Source organism: Lissotriton helveticus, chromosome 3_1 (genome assembly GCF_964261635.1).
Source record: "Lissotriton helveticus chromosome 3_1, aLisHel1.1, whole genome shotgun sequence".
In the NCBI taxonomy this organism is placed as follows: domain Eukaryota; kingdom Metazoa; phylum Chordata; class Amphibia; order Caudata; family Salamandridae; genus Lissotriton; species Lissotriton helveticus.
The window spans coordinates 765546353-765564325 of NC_136061.1; positions in this window are offsets into that span (position 1 = coordinate 765546353).

Sequence of the window (17973 nt, forward strand, 5' to 3'; positions counted from 1 at the left end):
AATATAGCAGTAAGCAACAAAAAGATGACCTATCCAGCTTTGCAAAGGGCATAACACTGTGCTGATTTTTTTGTAAATTTTGAACCGTTTGAGCTAGAAACGAAATTATTTTCTGATGGATTACGTGGTAAGTGTGGCAAATCTATAATTATGGGAAAATAGCAGTGTCCGCACAACTGCATTATTTCAGTGACTATGTCTATAGTTAAGAAAACATTTGTATATAATGGAAGGAAGGCACTCCTTTCTTTTACAATATATAATTTGTTCCTCTTATTTTTCACATGCGTGCTGCAGCGGTGGCACGTTTGTCCTACTCCCGTGCCTAATTATCTACCAACCTAACTTGAGTGGATCAACCACTCAACCTCTGCGCACTGTTGCTACTAGTGAGTCACACTAGTTAAATCATCATTTTCAATTTCATTTTAAATCTCTCACAAAATTTTTTTTCAACATAAGCATCAGCAAAATACAATCTTTTCTTTGCAACTTTAAAGTTGATGTAGCCCGATGCATTTCGACGAGGTGGTTTTTAGATTTAGGGCATTTGGTGGAACGTTGTTAGCGTGTATTAACAGTCAGAACTCTCGTTTACAGGTACCACAACCTCGTGGTTTGGTTGTGAGTATATATTGTTTCAGCACATTCACGTTTTAAGGTGCAATGGTGGTGGTTTTTACATGAAAAAGGTGTAAAAAGTGCATGCTGCAGCCATTATTATTCTTGTACATGATATTATGTTGTAGTGAGCATCTGTGGGTTTTTGAAACTTGAATCTGACAAAAACTGGATATTATACTGAATTTGCTGACTTAAGATTTTCACATTTTTAGGCCCCTGAGGAAGAGTCCATCTAGGACTCGAAATGCATCGGGCTACATCAACTTTAAAGTTGCAAAGAAAAGATTGTATTTTGCTGATACAGTGAAATTATGAACTGTTGTTTTGTGAATATATGTTAGAATTTTTTGTAAAGAATTGATGATTAAATATCACACTTTCAAAGGAGAAAGGTGAATGTGGTTATGTTGAAAAAATTTTTTGTGAGAGATTTAAAATGAAATTGAAAATGATGATTTAACTAGTGTGACTCACTAGTAGCAACAGTGCGCAGAGGTTGAGTGGTTGATCCACTCAAGTTAGGTTGGAAGAAAACATTTGTGCCACGATAGTGGAAAGAGACCTCCTTCTCACCGTAGAGTGAGGCCTGGCTAGAGTGACCATGAGTTGGACCAGACCAAGGGAGGACACTCGAATTAAACCGGTTATGGAAGCAATGGGGTTCAATGATATATGGCGGACCACCCACCTGGAAGACTGCCCCACCTGGAAGACTGCCAATACCCCTTTGCCTCTAATGCATCTCAATCCCTCTCCATACTTGACTACTTCCTGGCCCCTGTAACTCAACAGGATAGATACTGGACCGTTGAATATATGCCGAGGGGTATCACGGACCACTCCTCTTTGGTGACAAATCTATGGAAACCTTTTCCTGAGTAAACACAGGATAGAGACTGAAACCATGGGAACGGACAGATTGGAACACATATGGAAACATATGAAAGATGTAATGGAATGGTATTTGAAAGAAAACAGGGGATGGGAAAGTCGAGAGTGACCCTGAGGGAGGCATATAAAACTGTAGTTAGAGGGCACTTAATAGTTTATATTGCAGGGAAAAAGAGAGAGAGGTAGAATTGATAGATCTGAGGACTAAACCTCTTAACTGGGAATCTCAAAATGCTTCGGCCCCGAATTTCCTGCTGGAACAACTCAAAGAAAAGTAGAGGAACTTGCAATATAATGAAGCCAGGGCACTATATAGGGCAAAGCGGAGTAGGATATACGTAATGGGGAACAGGCCTGGGAAAATGTTAGCCTGTTTGACTAAGAGAGACGAAAGCCAGAGGTGGGTACATGAGATATGTACTGAAGGTGGCACTCACAAAGACTGCTGAGGAAATTGCGCAGGTCTTTGCATGTTACCTGAGGAAATGATATGCCTCCTATACAGGAGCCAGAGAGCAACAGGACCTAAATGGCCCAATAACGATAACCCATTGACCCCACTGGATAAGAGTGCCTGGAAGTGTCTAGATGAGGATATGCGGGTGGAGGAGATTGCAGAGACCCTGATCCAACTCAAGAGTAGGAAATCTCTGGGCCATCATGGCTTACCACTGGAGTTTTTTAAATGTGTACAGACACGAGTGGTACAGCCACTTCGGGACATGTTGTACTAATCCAGGGCACAGCCAGACTGGCCATAGTGGGGACCAGGCATTTCCCCGGTGGGCCGGTAAGGTGGGGATTTTGTTGCCGGGGGTTGGCAATATTGGCCCACTGTAACAAAACAAGCCAAAACCGGCCCTCGCCAACTGCCTGGCTGCACTCCCCCTCACCCCAGGGGGGCCCGGCTAAGCAGTTTGCCTGGGCTGGTTTCTGTTCCCAGTCCGGCCCTGATCCAGGGCCGAGAGAATTCCTCCAGAGACCTCCATCAAGCCCATATTGTTTTAACCCATAAAGCGGGCAAGCCTAGAGACAAATGCACGTCCTACAGACCGATATACCTTCCACATATTTAAGCAAAACTCTTGGCCAAGGTTCTAGTGAACCAGTTGTTGCAGGTGATTGATGGCCTGGTAGCTCCAGATCAATCAGGCTTCATGGCCTTCAGATCCACAAAGCACAATCTCGGGTGCCTGTTCGGAAGCATAGCAAAGTGGGGAAATATGCAGGTGCCAGCTGTGTTGTTGGCATTGGACACTGAAAAAGCATTTGATTCCTTAAAATGGCCATACATCATGGCACTACTTTGGAGTTTAGGTTTGGGCCGTCCTTTCTGGCCTGGGTTCACTGGTGTACCGAGCTCCGATGGTTCAGGTCTGGTTGAACTGCACGTTCTCTGAGGCGTTTAGATTGGGGAGGGGCACGTAACCGGGATATCCCCTTTCCCCTCGGCTTTTTGTATGAACGATAGAACCGCTGGCCAACTGGTTCCACTGTGATGCAATGATACGTGGAGACCGCTGGGATCAAGAGTGGGAGGATACAATCTCACTGTACGCAGACAAAATTCTGCTATATCTTACAGACCCAGCAAAGTCTGTCCCAAGACCACACAAAATAATTTGAGTCTGCGAACATTTTGCAGGCATTGACATAAATTGGTTGAAGCCCATAGTCTACCCACTCACAGACTGGTAATAGATCAGACATGCCCCAAGTTCTGGGAGGAGAGGGTCTTCCAATACATGGAGATATATGTCACAGCGGACTCGCAACTGTTCCGTGACAGTAACCTGGGGCGAATACTTTCACAATTCAAGAAGGATGTGTATCACTGGCATAGGCTTTCTTTGTCGCTGATGTGAAGAGCTGTCCTATATAAAATGATATATCTCCCAAAACTCACTCTTTGACATACCAGACAACATATTCACACAGATCGAGGCCGAGGCCCAATTGTTGCTCTGGACTAGAGGAACGGCAAGATAGCCCTTCCACCTTGACCAGAAGTCCACCATAGGAAGGAATCCCACTCCTGGACATGGAACTTTATTACTGGGCATTCCAACTACTGACAGTTAACGACTAGACATTTGCAAACCAAAGAGAACCGTCCTTGATAGCTGACCAACAGGCTATGGATCCAGGGGGATACCCAAAACACTTATATACTAAAGGATGATCAACAGCCTCCTGCAACCAAAGGTACAGGTAATTAAGATATGGGTGGAGGCACTCCTTAAAATGTGATGGGAAGGCAGGCTAACTCAGCAGCCGTGGCGGATGTGCGACAGGTAGTCGGCTATAGGACTTACTGGGTATGTGCAAACTAGGAGATATATGGACCACAAGGGGAATTATGCTCATTAGGAAATTAAGAGAGCAATACAAATTGGCTGGGAGTCAATTCCTGCAATGCATGCAGATCAGATCTGTTCTGCGACAAGTTATAGGTCTGGACCCCGAATTGGTGGAGGAAAATCTGCTGGAGCTCCGGGTTCTTGACTTGCCTTGAACAAACATGCCATATGCTACATCTGTTCCACACTACTTAACAATTGCCGTCCCCCATTACTTGCCCTAATGGACAAATAGGAAGCAGACCTGGGTAGACTGGACATTGCAGATCGTTCGGCATCCGTGAGATATCCCAGTGAGGTCACAATTTGTTCAGGCTTCCGACTGATAACAGTTGAAAATGCTCCAGAAGACATACTTCACAAGGACCCGGCTCTACGCTATGGGTTGAAGCCCAGCAGATAGGTGCCAGAGGGAATGTGGACAGCAAGGAACATTAGAGCACATGGTGTGGAGGTGCCATGAAGATTAGCCACTTTTGGATAGGGACACAGGGCAACCTCACACTAGCTACTGGCATACCAGTTCCACTTCCTCCTCAACTAGTGATGGTGGGAATATGGGGGGACATGACTCTGGACCGGTATTCACTTCTCCTGTGCAATACTGTGCTGGCAATAACCCGACGAGGCGTGATACGCTACTGGGGGAGGACTGAGGTACCGATGATTGAGTAGTGAATACTTAACATGGACTGGTGCCAACAGCCTGAGAAATTGATCTACAAAGCCAGGGGATGCTAAGGTTTGGGGGCCATGGCCGGAAATGGAGGACGATAGGTAAGGAGATGCTTGGACATGAGGGCACGACTGAGAGGGTCGAGTCCATTGCACCACCCGGGACTAGAGAAGGGGTACCTCGCCTGGGTGGGGCGTCAGAGGTGGGGGTGGATCCGTTGGTAGCAACTGCCAACCCCTACCTAATATCCATGGTTTGATTAAAGAGATACCGGTTCCCGGTCATGTGACCCTGCAGAGAAAGTGCAGAAAACGTGGAGCACTTAAAAAATTTTTCTTGGGTTTAAATAATGCACCACTTCTCACAGAAAAAAGCAGCAGTTATAGTGTAGACATTTGTGTCGAAGTTGTGCACGGCTTTGCGTCCTCGAGTGATTTGCGTTGTCACTGGTACTCTGGGCGTGAGTGCGCACGAACTTACGAACCAGAGCAATTTTATTTTACAGAAATTTCCCAGAAACGGTGGTTGCACTTTAATTAGCTGCCTTGGTTTTCCCTTCGCTCTTCCTTTCACCTCCCAGTGCAGCCAAGCCTGGCAGGTTGCAATCCACTTCTCTTTGTTGTGTTCTCGGAGAAATACCATGCTATTTGTATTCCTAGGGGCGTTTTATACACATTTGTAAGCCGTCCGATGGCAAAACTTTCCCCCACGCCTTTGTCTTCTTAATGGCAGCCATAAATTACCCCCTTCCTTTCTGGTTGGAGTACCAAGCTCCATTGCCTTTCAAACGATCAAAGTTAAGTTTCTTTCAAAGCCCAACTAGAAACAACCTATTGTATGTCACGGGCCCTTTTAGCCGCAGTCCAAGCAGCCCATAAATACATAAAGCAGCCCATTAAACACCAGGGCATCGACTAACCCGTTGCCTCAATTCAGTCACCGAGTGGGGAGAACTGAACTCAAAACAAAGCACCCCCTTAAAGCACAATGCAGCTCATTGTCGCGGCACCAGAGTGTTTGCGTTTTGAGACCATCCAAGGGCCAGACCGAGAAATGTTTGTTTTCTGGGGCAGCAACATCCCGTGGCATATTCCATAAAACAATGTGCACTATGGGGATACTGGAGGACATGTATTTAAGACGCAGGCAATGTTTGTCCAAAGAGCAACGAAGAAAGCGAGCTTGCTGCGCGCTTTTTTGCAGTTTATTTTTATAGCATTATCTTGGCCCGAGAGCATAGAGCGCTTTACATGGGCACCAGATTACAGTGCACAAGGGTGGATTAAATATTTTAGGCATGGGGAGATTAATTGATTTGCCGAGATGACTGAGCCACGCCTGGCCCCAAAGTCTGAAGGAAGAACCCAGGATCCGAACCTCGTTCTCCAGTTCCAAAGTGGACAAACTCTGGCAGCTAGGTCGCATTTCCTCCCCAAGAAAAAATAAACGTGAAAGAAAACTTGAGGCCCACTTTGTGTACTATTGGTTATGGTTTGGGGCTAATCTGGCATGCAGCCATCAATTTCCACATTTCTGTGACACTAAATGATCTTTTTATTAGAATCGTCTGTTTTCAAGCGCTCCTGGCAATTAGTTAAGTGGTTGCACATGGTTTCTATCCCCAGTTGGTATCCAAAGATTTTATTTTTACATCGACTGAACTGTTGTGTGCGCGATGTTAAAACTTTGCTCATGAAGGCTAAGGAGGTTGGGAAACTATGAATGTTGCGAAGACCCGTTATACCGGTGTACCACCACCTGACCTTCCACCAGCCCACCAGACACCTGCGGTCTGCCTCCTCGGCCCTCGCCACCGTACCCCGCATCCATCGTACCCGAGCCAGAGGACACTTCTTCTCACACCTCTCAGCCAAAGCCTGGAATGACCTCTCCTTCCACCTACGAACCTCTACCTCCCTCGCCTATTTCAGGAGTGGACTCAAGACCAGGTTGTTCGAGTAGTTCCACCTCACGCAGCGCCTGAATACCCCTCGGAGTATTTGGCACGCTTTAAAAGTCTGATTGATTGATTCCTGCCGGAAGCCTTGGGGTTGGACTGGCCAATAGGGCAATCTGACGGTGCCCGATGGCCTGGTCTGATAGGTCACTGTATGTGGTCGTTTTTTTTACTTTATGGGCCTGTTTTTTCTTCTGTTGGGCAGGTTTTTTAATGTTGTTTGCCCTGAAAAAATGTATGCAACAAGCTGAAATCCATACAATAAAACAGCGTTACAGTCTTCCATACCTTGCAAAACACATACAGCATGACTTTACATGTTCAAAACTGCCCTAGTTTGCAAACATGGGCCACCTTTTTTAGCTATCTAATTCACTAATAGGAGCTACTTTTATTTGATGCCAAGTCCTACCCTGGGACAGGACTTCTGAAAATCTGGTATTGACGTATACTGTTTTGACAAATCCCTACCAATGGGTTGCTGTGTATCGTGCACATACTTTGAAACGTGTAGCACTTTTCTGGAATGCGTTGTAAAAAAACACAAAATGGCACCCGACGAAAGAGTGCTGCACTATCTGGAAGGCTGGCTTGGCTCCCAATAGCCATGGCCTATTGATTAACTTCATTCAATTTACATAAGCACCAGGGTCCCCTGCAGCAAAAGAGAAGACAAACGGGCCCACACCCAGAGTAGTGATTTGGGCCTATAGAATGCTTCACGTTCTTACACTTTCTGTCTTTCACAGCTAGGAAAAAGGTGATACAGGTTTTAGTATCTTCTAGGCTTGTTTATGGTAACCTCTTGTATCTGGGTCTGCCTGATTATCTCGCCAACAAATTGTAGGTAGTCCGGGACGCAGCAGCTTGCACTCTTTTGGGCCTGCCTCTGAGATCACGCATCCCCACATCTGCTACTGTTGCACTGGCTTCCTATAAAACAAGAGAATCTTATTTAAAACCCTTGTCCTTGTCAGTAGGGCCCTTAATTAGACTGGCGCTGGATACCTCAGGGCAAGGATTAGCTTTTATGTTCCCTCTAGGGGCCTACTCTCAGCCAATGCTTTTTAGCCAAAATTCCTAGTATCTGGCGCTCTAGAGCTGGCGGCAGAACTCTTTCCTTTTTAGGGCCTGCAGCTTGGAACAAACTACCTCCTGAGCTGCGGAGCATCTCAACCACCTCTCAGTTTAGAAAGAAATTAAAGACCTGGCTCTTTAACCCGGACTAATTGTTTTGCCCTTCTGTGTTGGAGACAGTAGAGGTGCAAAGCGCCGGGACACTCCCTGGAGTAATAGTGCGCTATACAACTGCCCTTTCATTAATGAAGTAATTACTTCATTTATTTATTCATTCATTAACGCTGGGGTGTGCGGGATAGCAGGGAAGAAATTCAAGACCCAAAGAAATCTATAGGCAAACCGTGCAGCACACTGGGCAGGAATTGCTGGGAAAATTCAACTTTTCAGCTAGGGTCATCTCAACAGGGAAGATCTTTGACGTCACCTGGCAAGTTTGATCAGCGGGCTTAGAAAATATAATCAAGTAATATAAGAAGCAAGCGTGCCCCTGGACGTGAATAATTGATAGAGATGCTTGGGTATATTCAATGGGGCACTGAAATGGAGGAAGCCTTGGGTATCCTCACGCCGACTAGAACTATACATGGATGCAGCTTGGAGTGAAAGCTTGGGGCAGTGCTTAATTTGAGCGGTGGTTGTCGGTGCTCACTGCCGACAGGTAATTTTCAACACCAGCACTAATATCAGCCCACCACATGGTGGCGCTGTCTATTTTTGAAGTGAACAGAACCACAGTGTTTAATAATTCAATATATATTACAAAAAATGGCATTTCAGACGATTCCATGCCGTTCATTCTTATTGCTTTAGGTGGTCTGGAATAGTATGAATTGTCACACTGTAGAAATGCGATGGTTAGTAGTTGTGCTGGTAGTCATTGGCCGTGCTGGCAGAGCAATGGGTGGTGCAGGCTTTGTTGTGTTTCTATCTAGGACCCTAATTCGATATTCCCGATTTATGCCCTTATGTGGTTATAATAAATAGTATCCTTATAAAGGCATAAGAATCATATCCATATTTAGTAATAGCCATGCAGTCCAAATACGGCAAGGGTACTCCCCTAGTTTCCTAGAAAGTACAACGCGTTCTTTAAACAAACCAAGCCTCCAGCAGCCCGGAAATCCCCCCTGCTTTTGTTTTGATTTGCACAAGAACTCCTGGAGTCCAGAAAGAACTGTTAGTTCTTAGTGACGTCTTATGTCCAACCTTACGTCAAACCCGGCACCTTTCAGGTATAAATATACCAACGTTGCCTTAAGCAAACACACGGTGGTTTGGAGCAGAGCGGCTATCTACTTGCCCGACGCCCAGCTGATGCGAGAGTCGAAGGAAGCCGCCCCTCCCTTTTGACGCACTGAGGAAGACGCTGTCTTTTTCTCCAGCCGAGAAATTCCAGCTCCAGTGTTTCCAGTCACCTTTGCGGGTTGCTGAGAGATCGAGTCCTGAGACACGAGATACAAGACCTCCTTCATTCTAGAACCAAGGTACGGTGCTGACTAAACCCTTAAGAGATTTCTTGATTCAGATTCTTGGCAAAAAAACAACTTAACTTAAATTGCAACTTACTTACTCCTTCCCACGTATTAGGCTTAGGTCAGGTACACCGGGGTAGGCGTATCTTAGAAGCACCAGTTGAGCATGTTAGTCAATGTTTTTATGTATGTATATATTTTATCCGTTTTAAAGTATCATATGGCTAAGAAACCATATCAATGCTTTTCCAGTATTATTTCATAATACTCCTTTTACTGTACGCACTTTACTTCATGATAAGTATTGCAATTGTGGCAATTCATTTCTCTTGCATGAGAAAGAAGACTGCTCAATAAATAACACCTTTTATTGAAAACGCCCGTCTCTCTATTTTTCTGCACTCTGGTGAAACTAAGTATGCACGATTGACTGAGTGAAATAATTGTCTATTGTTTTCACACGACTCTAGACATACACTCTTTATTCTGAGGGAGCAAAGTTGTCATGTTTATGCGGTTGTCAGAAACTAGTCCCTTCTTTTCTAAATCAGGAGAGTTAACTCTTTCCTGAACATTCGAGAAAGTTTCTAGTGACCTCTGAGCTAGCTGGCAAAACTAATTAAGTCTAATATAGTCAGTAGAGACCTAGATGACCTCAGTCCTACGTCCACACTGCTGTTTATATTATTCCAATGCGCGTAGCCTATTGGGAATATAGGAACTACACTACATGGCGCCCAACGTTTGGTAAGGCGATAATCTAACGCAAGACATTAGAGTAACTCAGTCGTGCTTTTTCACACAGACCCTTTTTCCCGTAAATACTCCAATAGACGTCTGGAGTGGGTAAAAGGTTAATATCCGCCGGAACTTAGTAGGAAGAGATTCCTATGTATGTTTTTGGTTTAGTCAGCGTTGAAGGATACAGTGTTCCAAAATATTGTGCACCTAATCTTTGTTTCCTTGAAACTTGCTCTGCAAAGCAAAAATAACTTTGTCAGTAAAATGGCAGAAGGTGACGAAGAAAGAGATGCTTTAGCAGCTCAACTCCTAGCGGATGTCACAAGTCTCCGAGAAGAAGACCCGAATGCTATAATCATTCCGGTAAATGTAAGAAGAACTATAACTCTTAAACTTATAGAAAATGGACTATCATCAAGAGGAGGTACAGACATATTCGTGGTAGAGGTCCATGAATATCGTCAGACAGAGGTATTCTATTCATGGATACATTTTCCAGCAGCACACGCTGTAACACAAGACTTCCACTATTACAAAATAGAGGAACCTCCGGATGAATACGCTCCTTTCGAGGACGTTGAAATCCCACTAACTTACCAAGAACACCTGCTCTGGTTTAATGGCGCCCTAAAACATCAAAATCACATCACCAGGCTAGGTCCACTAGGTAGACCAGGAGCCACGTGGCCGGTTCCAGCCAGCTACACACCACATCCCGACATTGAGTAGATGTCAAACGGAGAACTATTAGCTCAGCTAAAACAACTCATTAAAATACATAGACAATTGGTCCAATATGTCATGCGGACTTCAACAGTCCAACCAGCAATAAAAATTCCACAGACCACCCCTCACCAGGGGAACACAAATATAATCACACCACAGAATATACAATCAGCATTGGCAAAATTCCTGCAAAACGGGAACAAATTCCATTCTGGTTAGCCCAGAAAATAACTCAAATAGAGGCGGTATTTCCTGATACTACACTCATGAGAAACACAGAATTCTGACTATCTGTCTTCCAATGGGGATCGCACCACATGTGGAGGACTGTGACACTTGGGGCACAGTCTTTGCTTCAATTTACACAAAAACACATGGTGTTCCGTCCATGGCGGTAATACCAGACGTACTAAGACAGATCCAAAATGAATACGGTCCAGAACCTGCTTTAACTCTGGGTATGAAATTACTGAAAGACTTCAAGCAGGTCTCGGCTACATTATTAGCCAACATAAAAGGAGAAGCAGCATCTCTGGCGATCCGCCAGAAATTGAAAGAAACAGATATAGCAGAACAACCTTTTGAACTTGCCAGAATCATAGAAAAATCCTATGAAGAACAAGGTAAAGATAGTTTGGGTGAGCAACCAGTAAAACCCCAACTAACTGAAAATCCTGACAAAACATTTATTAAAAATAATCTAAACACTCCAAAAAAGAGTTGGGATGGAAATACATAATCCACTCCCAAAGACAAACTATTCCAGTCCAGAGGAAGGTCTCCTCAACTGAGAGATAGATCTCCAGAACGAGGTGACAAGTCTCCCCAGAGAGAGCCCTCTGAGAAAAGATACAACCTTAGAGATAGGGATAAATTAAGAAAACCTGACAGATATCAAGATATTGATACACGTCCCTCTCGATCTTTTCAGACTTCCTCACAGAAATCGGAAAGAAGAGGATGGTCAGAACACAAGGAAGTGCACGTCAAGTCCAAAGACAAGGAACCTGCTCATCAAAGTAAAAAATTACAATTTCCAAGAAAGAAGGTAGCCAGTATTAAAATAAAACATGCCGAGAATATTGAGGACACAATTGAAAAACGGAGAGTGGGCCCAGACAATGCTAGACAGCGCAGCAGAAGTGACCATAGCTCGCAAGATCTTGATGAATCTTCTGGAGACAGTGGACACGAATGAGTACATTCAAGTGGAAACTGCAGACACCAGAGTTAGCAAACCCCATAAATTATATGAAATAACATTACGTATAGAGGGGGACAAGACTAGGAATGTAAGGGGTCTCTTTTGGGATAACCTTTCGAAAGGCTATGACATCCTGTTAGCTGAGAAAGACTGGCCACCAGAGTTTGTCAGGGAGTGCCCTCATGGCGAAGAAATGATTATGCCTGCCTTCTCAAATCATATTCCAATTCATAAAAAATACACATTAGCAAGAAAATGGGCAGTAGCTCACGCTCCTGCATTATATACAAATCATGTAGGATGGGATGAGAATTCTCCTCACCATATAATCCAGTTAAAAAATCAACCCACTGCACAAAGGCAGTACCCAGTTAAACAAGAAGCTAAAAAGCAAGTCAGGGAGATCTTAGATCAACTTGAATATCAGGGGGTGATTGAAACATGCACCTCACAAATGAACAATCCTTTGTTTCCTGTCTCCAAGCCGGACGATTCATATCGTCTAGTTTTGGACTACAGACACCTAAACTCCTGCTGCAAAACATTTGCAGTACAAAACTCACACAGTGCAGCACTAATGAATAACATCGTGCGCAAAAAATATAAACCGACATTAGGCATCTCTAATGGATTCTTTTGTCAACACATAGCACCTGAAAGTAGGTATTTGACCACTTTCTCAATAATGGGGTCGCAAAAACACTTCTGTCGACTCCCACAGGGATTCAAGAATAGCCCAGGATTATTCTCAGCAAGAGTAACAGAGTTACTACAAATATATGATGATGAGGCATTATCTTATGTCGATGACATCTATCTCACAGATGATGACCTGGAGACACACTTGAAAAGAGTGAACACCATAATACTTGGGTTTGCAGCTGAGGGTTACAAATTCAACTTTAAAAAGTCACGAATTGCCCATCTAACTGTCCTATTTTTAGGATATGAATTATCAAGTGAAGGCAAAAGCCTAGCAGACAACTTCTTAGAGAAGTGTGCTGTACTCCAAGCACCTAAAACGCCGAAGAACTTACAATCAATACTAGGTTTCCTGAATTTCGGAAGAACATACATTCTAAATTATGCAGAGAGGGTTAAACCTCTCTATTAATTCATAAAACCTGATTTCAAACCAATTAATTGGACTCAGAAACACACAGAAATTTTAAGATCATTACAAACAGACATGTTAACTAAAACAAAACTGCAAACATGCGAAAACATACGCAACCTTGTAATCCGAGTCATCCCAGGAAGATGCGGCTTCACATACCTGACCTCTAATGAGGGAGAAACGGTATTAATAGCTTACAAATCACACTTATACACACAAGCTGAAATGAAATACAGTTCTACTGAAAAAATTCTAACTGCGGTTCAAACTGCTGTAGCAAAAGAAAGAGCCCTAGCACAAGGTAAATGAATAATAATCGTTACACCAGTACCTGCCCTAGAAGAAGTAACAAGAGCAAGCATTCCAAATGCTAAAGCACTACATCCGAGATGGATACAATGGGTTAATTGTCTTGCTGCAACAGACATAATATACGAATTTGATCCTAATTTAAAAACACAAGAATTTCTCCAATATGAATATGAATGTCCTCTGCCGACCGAAATCCTGCCTCTGGAACATTACGGCTGTATAATATATACAGACGGTTCAGCACAACCCGCAGTTGGGGGTAAACAAGCTTACAGTGCTGCGTGCGCGATTGTTAAAGGTCGTTGGCACGAAGGAAAATTTAGACCACTGGTCACTAAAACCCAATCTCTTGGAGATTGTACAGCTCAGCGAGCTGAACTACTAGCATTTAAGATGACGCTTGAAAATACCGATCGCAAATTCCCCACACTAATAGTGTGCGATTCATATTACTGTGTTCAGTCTTATAATGAATACTTGCAGAACTGGGTTCAAAATGGCTTCAAAGATGCAAAAGGTGGCACAATCAAGCATAAAACGCTTTGGGAACAAGTAGTTCTTTTACAGAAAGAACTACGAAAGACTCACGTGATACATACACTGAGTCATCAACGTGATGGCGTTCACGTTGCAGGGAATTCATTGGCTGATGAGGCCGCGAAGGCTGCTGTGCAAACGGCTTCCGTAGCTGCCATCACCCAGTCAAACACAAAAATAGACAGAGATATAATGCAAGCTGTCAGTGCTTCAGTAAAAGATGATAGAAAAACACTCCCGAAAGGCTTTTCAGTAAAGTACTCATACATAACTGATACAAATAATGTCCCTTTTGCTCGAATCCCTGGAGTGGGGGATAGGGCAATTCCAAACATGGAACACAGGTTAGGACTAATTTTAGCGGCACACGAAGGGCTCGCTTCTGCACACGCTGGTGTTTCCGCCACAGTATCATTATTAAAACAGAGATATCGGTGGCCGCGTATGAGAAAACAAACTAGGAACTATGTTCTAGAATGTGAAATATGCCAAAGATTGAAAGTATCAACAGTGAAACGACCAGCACAGACGCCCCTTCTAATCTCAGATAAACCATTAGCATGCGTTTACCTGGACCACTGTGGTCCCTTATAAAGGGATGGCAACTATAACCATATAAATATATCATGGTCGCAGTGGATTCCTTCACGAGATTCATTTGGATGTGGCCCCAGCGCTCGGCTGACGCCAGAACTGTTATAAAAGATTTGCGAGTCTTTATCGGCACATACGCAATTGGCATGCTACATTCTGACCAGGGTCCTGCGTTTAGCTCTCAAGCTTACAAAGAGGCCATGACCAGCATGGGCATTGCATTGCGGTACTCTTCTCCCTTCCATCCTGAGGGAAATGTGGTAGTGGAAAGAAAAAAACATGACATAAAGCAATCTATAACGGCGAGGGTATTAGGTTCGGGTGATGGGTGGGTCAAACATTTAACAAGTGTCCAACGTAGTCTTAGCAATCTGCCAAGAAGTTCTCTAAAAGGTCTCACTCCCTACGAACTATTGTTCGGCACTAGAATGCACATCCAGGATCTAGATTGTCAGACTTCAGTGGTAGTAGAAAAACCCTTTGATATCAAAGAACGTTTGGCTGTTTTACAGGACTTAAATGAAACAAGATGAAGTCTGAGTAATATAAAGTTAAAGCGAACAGCTACTGAAGAGAAACCACCTGTCCCAGCAAGACCTGTCTGGATTCCAAAGATTGGGGATCTAGTCAGAGAGAAGATCGTGGTGAAGAAGGAATTTGGGCCTTCTTACAGAAAAGCAGTACCTGTCTTATCTGATTGCGGAACAAGATCAGTAGTACTACCGCCCCTTGCTGGTAAAAAGGAGAACAGAATTGTATCCATCGACCTGGTAAAAACCACAATCATGTGGCCAATAATAAGTAGTAGGCCCAGTGGACTCCCAAGAAATAGCAGAAGACCAAATCTTGCTACAATCCAAGAGGTTCAAACTGAGAGACTAATCACTTTTGATAAACCTGCAGTAAACAAAAAAGGACTATGCAACAAAGCTATGGAGCTTGTGCCTCTTGAAACCCAAATTGCAACAGTTTGTCAAGAAACACCTGTCTACAACGATATAGTCTCAGACTATGCTAATGAAACAAAGAAAAATGCAAAGACTAATGAGAATCCGGAAGCAATTCCAACAATTGACAGAACTGCACCTAGCTACTTCATCAATTTCTATGACTTTTCGGAATATCCAAGCGAGCATGAAGAAACGCCAGCAACAAAAACTTTCAAGGAAAAATTGACTGAACTTTTTCACCAACTAAAAGAAACTTATCTGATTTCACCATGGATTGAATTTTGGATTGTGTTAGGTGTACTTTTCTCCTGCTTTGGCTCATCATGGTTCTATGTTTGGGAAAATTCATTGATGGAAAATATAGTACAATGGACACAGCAAGTCACAACATCAACTTGGTCCTAAATCCTCACAGATCCTCTCACATCGAGAAAAGAGAACTGTCATCAGTGAACATCACAGCCAATCCAATTCGCGGTGGGGTAGCATGGGACAAAACGGATTATGAAATTTATGGCCCGATTGAGCTCTGTAAAACCAAGTACTTTCTCTGATGATTGGGACTTTGAAAATATTAATAATATGATGTCAGATTTAGTAATGTCAGCTAAATTCACAGAACATGATTACTTGCAGGGTTCATCAAATTATGAAGAAATGTAATGTTATAATCATTTTGGTCATCACTATTTGCATAAATCTGCTCAACCTAGAAATGTTTTAAATTATAATCAATGGGAACATTGTGCAACACTGCCTAAACGCAGCTCGAAAACATTTTATGAGAAATTCCCATACTTCTCAAGGTTTAACACAAGTGATGCAGAACCGTTTTATTTCAAAATGGTAAATAAGACTGGAATAAAAACAATGTTGACAAATAGTAAATTGATTTATTCTGAAACATTTTTATGAAAAAATGTCTACATTTGGTTCTGAATTTTGGAAAAACAACATTGAAACAAAAACCATCTGGGGTTCAAAAGACTGGCAGGTACAAGGTCTAGAAGCATTATTTAGAGCCTGCATGATCCCAGAACAAATAATATTCTTGAATGATACCATTCAACAGACAAACTGTCTTGGTTTAGCCAAGATAAAAGACTTAAACAAACCGTCTATTCCGAGCCCATGCCTGATAGTAACAGCACTACAGATGTGGAGATAGACGTATCCCATATTTAACACCAAAACAGAACAAATCCTGATTGGAAAAAATGGTTGATATGGCCCACAGACACAAATAACTGTCAAGATAGCTTCCTGAACAAAACACAGGGGTTTAAGCAGACCAGGCAAGACCCTAGATACTCCCAGAGACAACATCCAGGGATAGTTACAACATACAGTGTAGGGAAATTATTTCTCGAATGGCTACAGAAATCCACACTGCCAGAAATTAAGCAACACTTGACTTTACTTAAAGAGGGTGCTGACTTGCGTGATTTCATACTGGGACCACGCAAACAGCGTCAAAAACGTTTCATATACGCCGGTATATACGCTGCTTACAACGAAACTTGGAAAGTGACGCAAATTGAAACTGCAGAAAAAATACGAGAAATTGATCGTATAAATTTGGAAAAATCCCTTTCTGTAGTGGACAATGGGTTAACGACTCTGTCCTCCAGAATATATTCACTGGACAGCATTGTATCATCTGCTATTGATATAATAGAGCAGGACTTACTAATGTTACAACATGGTCAGTCCCAATTACGTTCTATTGTACAGCTAGGCTGGACGTTGCAAAACCTGCGTTCAGGCTACATGCCATGGCGTCTAATCAACATAACGTCATTATTTTCTATCTTTAACCTTACTGATAAACAAATCAGTTTGGCACAAAAAGGAGCAGACTATACGATTCTGAGCATTGAAAAACTTGAGAGATTACCATTGACAATGTCAGAGAGACCTGTCATTGAATGGATAATACATGGAACGATTACAATCCCAATAACAACTTTCCAGTTTAAGTATTGCCAAAAATATTTACCAGTAGGCCTGTATGAAAGGTTGGGTAAAGGATACGTCAAGTCAACATGGAATTTACCTTATACACACAAATGTTATAGTGAAGGGAAAAAGGAGGTATTCCTTAGTGGTAACAATTGTAAAAAATCACTAAGCGGTACACTTCTGTGTCAAGGTATTAACTTGCATGGAGCCTGCGAAGGGTCTTCAAATAACCTTTCATGTCACCTGCACGGCACTCCTGCAACACGAATAGAGCCATTTTTCAGACAACTTTCCAACTGCAGTTATATTCTAATAAGTGACCACAGCTGTTGTGGCATGGTGCCAGGAAAAGCCTATCTCGTGAGCGTTAGTTCCATGGTCACTTGCTGTATGCAAGTATTGTATCCAAACAGCAATCCAGACATGGAGGCGGCAATATGGCCTTCTTTGAATATCTCTTGTATTCAAATTGATACTTTAAGCAGAATGAAGTCCATTCTTTTACAGACAACTGCGCCTTTAACCTCGTCCAGTGCAAGTTGCAAGGACAGCAGCAGAGATACATTCCCTATTACCAACAAATTGCCCCGTGCATTTCGTAGAAATGTTAAGTCAAATCTTAAACATGTCTGATACCAGTGGCATCGCACATGTATTTAAGACAATTTTTTCGGGACTGTTAGCGCCCTTTTTGAAACAGTTCTGGCAATTTTCCAGAATTTTGTCCATTCCTTTTTCGGCGGCCTGCCTCTTCTTTTGGGACTCGTAGC